This window comes from Cupressus sempervirens, chromosome 6 (assembly GCF_028749045.1).
Source record: "Cupressus sempervirens isolate cs-2001-9-10 chromosome 6, ASM2874904v1, whole genome shotgun sequence".
Lineage (NCBI taxonomy): Eukaryota > Viridiplantae > Streptophyta > Pinopsida > Cupressales > Cupressaceae > Cupressus > Cupressus sempervirens.
The window spans coordinates 663,735,362-663,744,371 of NC_143123.1; the positions used below are offsets into that span (position 1 = coordinate 663,735,362).

At 35.3% G+C, this 9,010-nt stretch overlaps 1 pseudogene; it reads left to right on the forward strand.

Moving 5' to 3' along the window:
- Positions 1-8,241, forward strand: part of LOC149553940 (auxin efflux carrier component 4 pseudogene) — a 30,981-nt pseudogene extending 22,740 nt beyond the window's left edge.
- Positions 8,242-9,010: the final 769 nt, after the last annotated feature.

Here is a 9,010-nt window from a genome sequence, read left to right on the forward strand (position 1 = left end):
ATAAAATGACCAGAAAAAAGAATAGGGTATGAAGTCATTGGTGCAGAGTCTTGTGGTGCACAAAGATCTTTGGTGGTGGTAGGAATTGTTTAGGTGATGTAAAATCTAAGTAACAAAAATAATGTAATGTTAGTTACAAAATGAACAATTTTCTTTGACTTAGCACATTATAATTTGACTTCCAATTATTTACCTACTTGATGGGATGTGTGCAAGAAATGAGCCAATATTAGAAAGAGGGAAAAATTGAAAATGAGAAGTGTTAAACACAGAATGAAAACATGCCCACATTTTTAATTCTTAATTGTGATGCAATATTTACAGGTTAGATGTTTTTGTGGTTGATAGTCTAGCTAATTTGACAAGAGGGAAATGGTTTTGCCATTAGTATAAAGCAGATCCTTTCTTGTATAGTGAATTGAGCCCTCTTGAGTATTCCTCTTACCATGTAATTTATTACCAACACTTGCACCATTAGGTGCAAGGTTTTAGCCGATACGAATTAGAGGCATTGAATTTTGTTTAGCTTTTATCTATTGGAAATCTAACACCAGTACACAATTGTTATTGTTCGCCCTACAAACTATCAAAAAATGAATTGTATAGAGATACACATTGTATATTCCTAGAATAAACATTTTATAAAAAATATTTAATCAATATCCCTTGCTGAATAGTAGTATGGTTTCCTCCTTGTATTTCCATCCCCTTTTTTGGCCCTTGCATTTAACTTCACAACTTTTTTTTAATTTCAATTCTTCACTAAAAAAAGTCAAAGAAAAGATACACTTGAATATGAATAGAAGAAGTTGATTTGCACATGGTGGAAACTATAGTGAGACATAGCAGCAATAGATTCACATTTTGACACAATAGAATATGCAAAACATTGATAGTTCTTTATATGGTACATTGACACAAAATTATTGCTACTCATATTTTTAGTTAACCCTATGATCACATCACTCTTAAACTTGGATTTGTCTAAGCTTCATTTGGATTAGTTCAAAGGATTTTCACAATGTGCTAAGTTCAGTGGCTCCCTTGTATGTTGGTGCAAGAGAACTTAAGGATTACTTAGGCAATCTCAAAGTTCCATATTTTTTTGTGAAAATGTGAGCCTTAGGGCATTTTGGATATGGAAGATTTTGTTCACTGGAGAGTTTTATTCATAGGTTCTTAGGGCCTCTTAGTAGGTGTAATTAGGGGCTAGGAAGATGTAAACCCCTTTGATTAGCACAAGGCATGATGATGATGTCATCATGAGGTCAAAGGGTGAGGTTTTTACCATAGTTAAGGTTTGTGGTGAAGTTTGAGAAGATAGGAAGGTCATTTGACCAAATTGGTGAAAACTGCAAAAAGTTGTAAAAGTTGTTAGAATTAACCTCAGACAGAAATAACAATTACATACAAATATAACCAATACCAAAAGCTAGTAGATTGCATAAAAGAGAACACAAGACACCAAGATTTAACATGGTTCACCCAATCCCTGGGCTACACCCACCAACAACAAGTCCAATATTATTATTATCTAGTGATTACAATCTGATTACAATTTGTAATCCCTTACAATTCAATACCGCTGCAAGAAGCTATAATATCACCATTCATCATGAAATCCATAACCCTAACCCTTTTTATACAAGCTATTTCCACTTACAAAATTAGGGCTAGCATAATAGAAAAATAATAGTCAATCCCTTTAACAATATAAGGGTATTTTTGGCTCCCAGGACCTCGCAAGTGCGCTGCCCCTTGACCCTGTCTTGGGGGAGCTGCCCCCAAACCCCCATAGAAATAATCTAGAGAGAAATCATGCTAAATAAATCTCTAAGTCTAATTAGGCTCCACATCACAACAATCTCCCACTTGGAGACTGATTAGACTCCACAATAATAACCTCCCATTTGGAAACTAATCATAACACTGCTAAACCTGTAGCTCCCACTAGAATATATCAAACCACCTTGGACTCTGCTGTGCTTTTATTTTGTTCTGTTGAGAAGACCAATCGAAGCTAAAGAGGAATTTAGCTTATCCCTTGTCACAACCTTTGTAAACATATTGGATGGATTATCATTTGTATGTATCTTCTCTAGCTTTAACTATTCATCATCCAAAACTAACCAAATGAAATGGTACTGCAACTATATGTGTTTTGTCTTTGCATGCAGAGTTGGATTCTTTACAAGATGAATGACACTTTGACTATTTATAAAAAAATAATTATTCTTCCGAGGGTGTCCCAATTCTTCCAAGAAGAACTGAAGCCACATCATCTCCTTAGCTACCTCTGTGGCAACAACATACTCTACCTCTGTAGTGGATAAAGCATTAACCTTCTATAACCTAGAAACCTAGCTCATGGCTGCCACACCAACAGTAAATACATAACTTGTAGTACTCCACCTGGTATTAATACCTCCTACCAAATTTGAGTCAACATAGCACTGTAAATCAATAGTAGAGCTCCCAAAGTGTAAACACTTGCTAGATGTTCCTCTCAAATATTTGAGAATCCATTTAACTGCATTCCAATGCTCAATTCTTGGATGACTCATATACCTGCTAACAACTCCTACTATATGTGCAATATTTGGCTAAGTACATACCATAGCATACATTAAGCTTCCTGTAGCTGAAGAATAAGGTACCTTAGACATCTTGTCCTCCTCTTCTCATGTCTTGGGACACATCTCCTTAGTCAACTTCAAATGACCAGGGAAAGTTGTGCTGACAACTTCAACATTCTCCATCTAGAAATGTTGCAACACCTTCTCAATATAATTAGCCCGAGATAATGTCAATTTCTTGTTCTTCCTGTCTCTATAAATATTTGTACCAAGGATTTGTTTTGCTGCCCCCAAATCCTTCATAGCAAATGCATGTGCTAACAAGGATTTCAACCCCTTAATATGATTCATGTTAGATCCAACTACAAGCATATCATCAACATATAAACATAAAATAATGTAGCTGTCATCATCCAAACTCTTAAAATAAACACAATGATCTAAATGACACCTACTATATCCATGCTCATGCATAAAATTGTCAAATTTCAGATACCATTGCTAAGGTGCTTGCTTCAAGCCATATAAACTTTTCTTTAAATTGTACACTAAGTTCTCCTTAGCTTTAACCTCAAATCCCTGTGGCTGAGCCGTATATATCTCTTCATCCAAATCACCATGAAGGGAGGATTTTTTAACATCATGCTGCTCCAAATGCAAATCTTCAGTAGCCACAATACTTAAAACAATGCGAATAGAAGTCATTTTAACAACATGAGAAAATATCTCATCAAAATCCCTGCCTTTTTTCTGTGCAAATCCTTTTACAACTAACCTGGCTTTAAATCTTTTCTTATGTCCATGCTCTTCTTTCAACCTATAAACCCACTTATTCTATAAAACCTTTTACTTATAGGTAACTTGCATAAGTCCCATGTCTTATTTTTTAGCAAAGAGTCCATTTCTTCTTTCATTGCAGACTCCTATTGAATCTTTGTATCCACCTGTATAGCTTCATCATAACATTTAGGTTCACCAACATTAGTTAGTAAAATAGAATACAAGGAAGGAGAAAATCTTTCTAGAGATCTACTCATCCTTGTTGACCATCTAACATTCACTGGGGTGTGTGGTATTTGTTGTTGCCATTGTTTCACATCATGAGGAATTTTTGGAACATCAACTTTTAGAGTATCATCCAACACTACATAATCATTTTCTTTCTTCTCATGTTGCTACAACAGATCTTTGTACACCACTTTCTCATTGAATATGACATCCCTACTTCTTATAATTTTACGATTTTCAAAATCTCAAAGCCTATAACCAAATTCATTAATGCCATATCCAAAAAATACACATTTCTTTGACTTAGCTTCTAGCTTGGTTCTATTTTCAGAATCTATATGGGCAAATGCTTCACAACCAAAGGTTCTGAGAAAAAATAACTCACCTTCTTACTAGTCCATGCTTCCTCTAGAATACCACAACCCAAAGCAGTAGAGAGACCTTTATTAATCAAATATATATCAGTATTAACAGTCTACACCCACATGTTTAAGGGCAACCCTACATGCAACCTCATGCTTCTTGCATGCTCCACTATAGTCCTGTTCATGCATTCAACCACTCCATTTTTCTATGGAGTCCTTGGATCAGTTTTCTATCTATGAATACCATTAGTGGAGCAATAGTTTTCAAATTCATGACTATAATACTCCCCACCATTATCAGATCTGAAATATTTTAATTTCTTTCCGGTCTCATTTTCAACCAAGCATTTCCATTTCTTAAAAGTTTGAAATACATCAGATTTCTATCTAAGGAAATAAATCCATACTTTTCTAGTTGCATCATCAATAAATATAACATAATAATGAGAGCCACCAAGAGAAGATACCTGAGTTGGTCCTCATACATTTGTATGCACAAGCTCTAATTTATCACTTTTATTTTCCTTTCTAGTCATCACAAAGCTCACTCTCTTTTATTTTCCATACACAACTTTCATAGAAATCCATATTAACACTTTTTGGACCTGGTAAAACATTCTTTGAATGCAATACTTTCATACCTTTTTCACTCATGTGCCCAAGTCTATTGTGCCACAACATTGTATCATAATCTACAACAACTATTTGTTCTCCCTACTCAACTGCAACAGTTATTCCTGAATATTAATTTTTCTTTGAAACAATCAAAGTAAAAGGAACAATATGACCTGCACAAAAATATATGGTTCCTACTTTCACACCTTTTGCTACTACAAGGGAACCTTTTGAAACCTTCCAATTTTTATCATTAAAAGTAACTACACAACCCTTATCACTGCGTTGCCCTGTTAAAATTAAATTCCTACTCAGCCTTGAAACATGTCTTACCTCATGTAGTAGCCAATGATTCCCATTTTGCAACTTAATCTTAACTTTTCCCTTTCAACAATCTGATAGGGTTCATTATCCCCAAAATAAACAAGCCCAAAATCCCCTTGGACATAATCAATGAAATAAACTCTATGAGGTTTAGTGTGAATTAAAGCACCATCATCTAAAACTCATGAATCATCAACACTTTCTAAAGACAGAAGTAAAGCATCCTCTTTAGATTTGTTACCACATTTGCCTCCTTGTTCCCTTCTAGTTTATTTCCCTCATTGTTTGTTCAAGTCCAACAATCTTTCTTCTTATGCCCTGATTTCCCATAGTACGAGCAATCTCTTGGTCCTTTAGATTGAGACCTCTTCCCCTTTGACTTTCCTCTTGATTTCCCACAATTTCCAAAATTATTGCTTCTCTCAGTCATTCTACCTCTGCTTTGTGTGTTCAAAGCACTTCTTGATGTAGATCCACTTGAGGTTTTATGAGTTTCCTCACTCAAAATAACACCAATCACATCATCATATTTTGGGGTACTAGATCAAGAGACAAAATTACTCACAGCCATTACCAAGCCATTCCAACTTTTAGGTAAAGAACACAAAATCGAGAGAGCCCTAATTTCTTCATCAAAATTGATACCCACAGAAGATAACTAACTAGTAATAGTATTAAACTCATTCAAATGATCCACAACAGATCCAATTTCTGTCATTTTCATATTAAATAAATTCTTCATGAGAAATACCTTGTTTGAAGCATAGGGCTTTTCATACAGTTTTGCTAGGGTTTGCATCAACTCTTTTGTTGTCTTTTCTTTTATAATATTAAATGCCACTGATGGTGCTAGGCTTAATCAAATGCTTCCAAGTGCCTTTCTGTCCAAAAGATCCCAGTCGTCATTTGTCATAGATCCCCGATTCTTGATTTTTCCTTTGAACCACTTCCATAAATCCTTCTAATAAGGATAGTCCTCCATTTACATTTTCCATAACTAAAACTTCTACCCATTAAACTTGTCAACCCTCAGCTTACCCTCATCTGCCATTGCTCCCACTCAACTGTGAGACTTTTTTGCAGAAGATCGCTAAAATAATAATAATGATGATTTGGTTAAAAAAAGAAAAAGAAAAAAATGACGACCGTCTAGCTCTGATACCACTTGTTAGGATTGACCTCAAACAAAAATAATAGTTTCATGCAAATATAACCAATACTAGAAAATAGTAGATCGCATAAAAGAGAACACAAGACACCAAGATTTAATGTGGTTGACCCAATCCTTGGGCTATGTCCACCAACAACAAGTCGAATGTTATTATTATCCAGTGATTATAACCTAATAACAATCTGTAATCCCTTACAACTCAATACCATTGCAAGAAGCTAAAATATCACCATTCATCATGAAATCCCTACCATAAGCCTTTTTATACAAGCTTTTGCTGCTTACAAAGTTAGGGCTAAAATAATAGAAAAATAGTAGTTGACACCTTGTATAATATAAGGGTATTTTTGGCTTTGGGGGCATTTCCCCCAAAAACCCTTGTGGGGGAGTTTCCCCTTGACCCTTAGAGGTTTATTCAACATTATTTCCCTCCAGATTACTTCTATGGGGGTTTGGGGGAAGCACCCCCAAGGCGGGGTCAAGGGGTAGCGCCCCTACGGGATCCTTGAGCTTCACCCTAGGTGCACTCCCTTTCATAGTATAGAGTGGTGTTGAGGGGCAATGCCCTCGTGGGGGTTTTCGAAGCCAAAAATTTTCTTATATTATAAAAGGCATCAGCTACTATTTTTCTATTATTCTAGCCCTAATTTTGTAAAGAACAAAAGCTTGTATAAAAAGACTTGGGGTTAGGGATTCATGATGAGTGGTGATATTATAGCTTCTTGTGGTGGTATTGATCTGTAAGGGATTACGGATTGTAATTAGGTTGTAATCACTGTATAAATAATATTGGACTTGCTGTTTGTGGATGTAGCCTATGGATTGGGTGAACCACATTAAATCTTGGTGTCTTGTGTTCTCTTTAATGTGGTCTACTATTTTCTGGTATTGGTTATATTTGCATGTAACTATTATTTCTATCTGAGGTTAATCCTAACAAAAGTTACATTGTGCAACTTTTAGTTGCAAATCGTTGGAAATGCATTCTAAGTAGTCTATAACCACCCAACCGCCCTACATAAGGCTAGAGGAAACCTATGAGTAGGGTTGGAAGTCCATTGTATGGATGGTGTATTTTTGCAAACAACATTCTAAAGCATTTTGTGAGCATTTTTCTTAGCTTTTGATGATAGAGATCTGTACTGTCACTTGAAGATCTTTTAGCTTGCATGTTTTCTTGAATCTATGTGCTATTAGATAGGTGTTTTGAATAATTTTACTACCTTGTGTGAAATTACTTTGATTTCACACTGTAATTGGTTTTGTCCAGGTAGTTCTTGAAGATGGAGCTCTAACTCACTTCCCCAATGTTCACTCTATATGACCTCTTGGGGATAGTGAGTAGATTCCATGTACATCATGTGTATAGAAGGAAGGGCCCTCAAATGTAGAGAAACCATTTTTAAGGTCTTTCCTTAGGTGAGCCTTTGGTGAGTTCAGCTAGGGAAGACCACATTGAAGTGTGCAATGCTCGCAGAAGATAAACGATAGAGTTCAAATTCCTTTTGGAAACTGAAGGAGAAGGTCTTACCATCATCCCATGAATGAGAGAGGTTCATACCAATCCATAACAATCCCAAGTTAAGGTCCTATAGGTGGCAAGTGGTGTGGAAGAGACACCCCAGAAGTCTTGTAAGAAGACTAGGAGCATGAGTCAATCTCCCTATCATATGTGGTCATGATTCTTGCATATGGCTCTATCAAATGGTGGAAGATTATTAATGTTGATTAGTTCTAAGGAATAAATTGTTTTGTGGCCACTTCTTAGTTGCACTATTGTCATTTCATTATATTTTGACCTATATCATATATGCCATGAATTACAGATTCATTGTTGTAAATTTCTTGCAACGAGGATTGTTTTGGTGGTGTTGGGAATGTGGACTCAGTTTGGGAAGAATAGAAGTTGGAGTGGATGATTCCATTATTTTCCTTGTCTACTTTACCTAATACTTTAACAATAGGGATTCCTTTGCTCAAGGTAATGTATGGGGATTTCTTTGGGAGTTTAATGGAGCATGTGGTGGTTTTGCACAATGCTATTTAGTATACCATCATGATGGTATTGTTTGAGTACAGAAGATCCAAAGAATATTTAATGGAGAAGTTCCTTGAATATGCTGCTAAAATCTTTTCTCTAAGGGTGGATTCTCACATAGTCTCTTTTAGAGAGAATCTGTAGGTAGATGCATTATTTTGGGGGAGGATGGGAAGCTTTACATAATAGTTCACAAATCATCTTCTTCTACATTTGTAATATTTTTATGAAGATCAATTATATTAAAAATTTTCCCTCTCGATATACTTCTTTTCCTTAGAGGAATGCTTGTAGATAAATGAATTATGAAAAATCATTTTTGTGTAAATAATCCTTGTGGCTCCTTGAGAAGGGGTAACTCCCTCCCTTTTGTTCCTCAAAATGGTTTGGCTTAACTTTTCCCGTCCTTTGGCACTTCCATCTATTATTAGTCTTACATTGTTAGTTATCCTACCTTTATAGATTTGATTTTTGAGGTCTTTAGGTCTAAGTAGATCTCCTCTCTGTACCTCTCTCCTCTAAAATACTAGCCTAAAGCTCCTCATTACTATCATCCAAGTCTGAATCTAGATTATTATTTTCCAACTCTTGATTCCCTATCTCTTCCTCCACACTCTCTCCTATACCACTTATATCATTTCCAATTTCCTTACAATTCCAATTTACTATAACCTCCTATTACTTAATAATATCTTTCATCTCAACCTTTTTTTTAAATATAAATGTGAAATTTCAAATATTCACTATTCTCTCTGACAATTGTCATCATTGTAATTAGCTTCCTATGTTTTAATGTATTTAGTTACGATAATATAATATATTTTAGGAAAATCTCTAATTGCTTACAAGGTCTGTACAATTGTGGATAAGAATGGTGGAATTAAACCTAACTAGAAACAAACACTCTAATTTG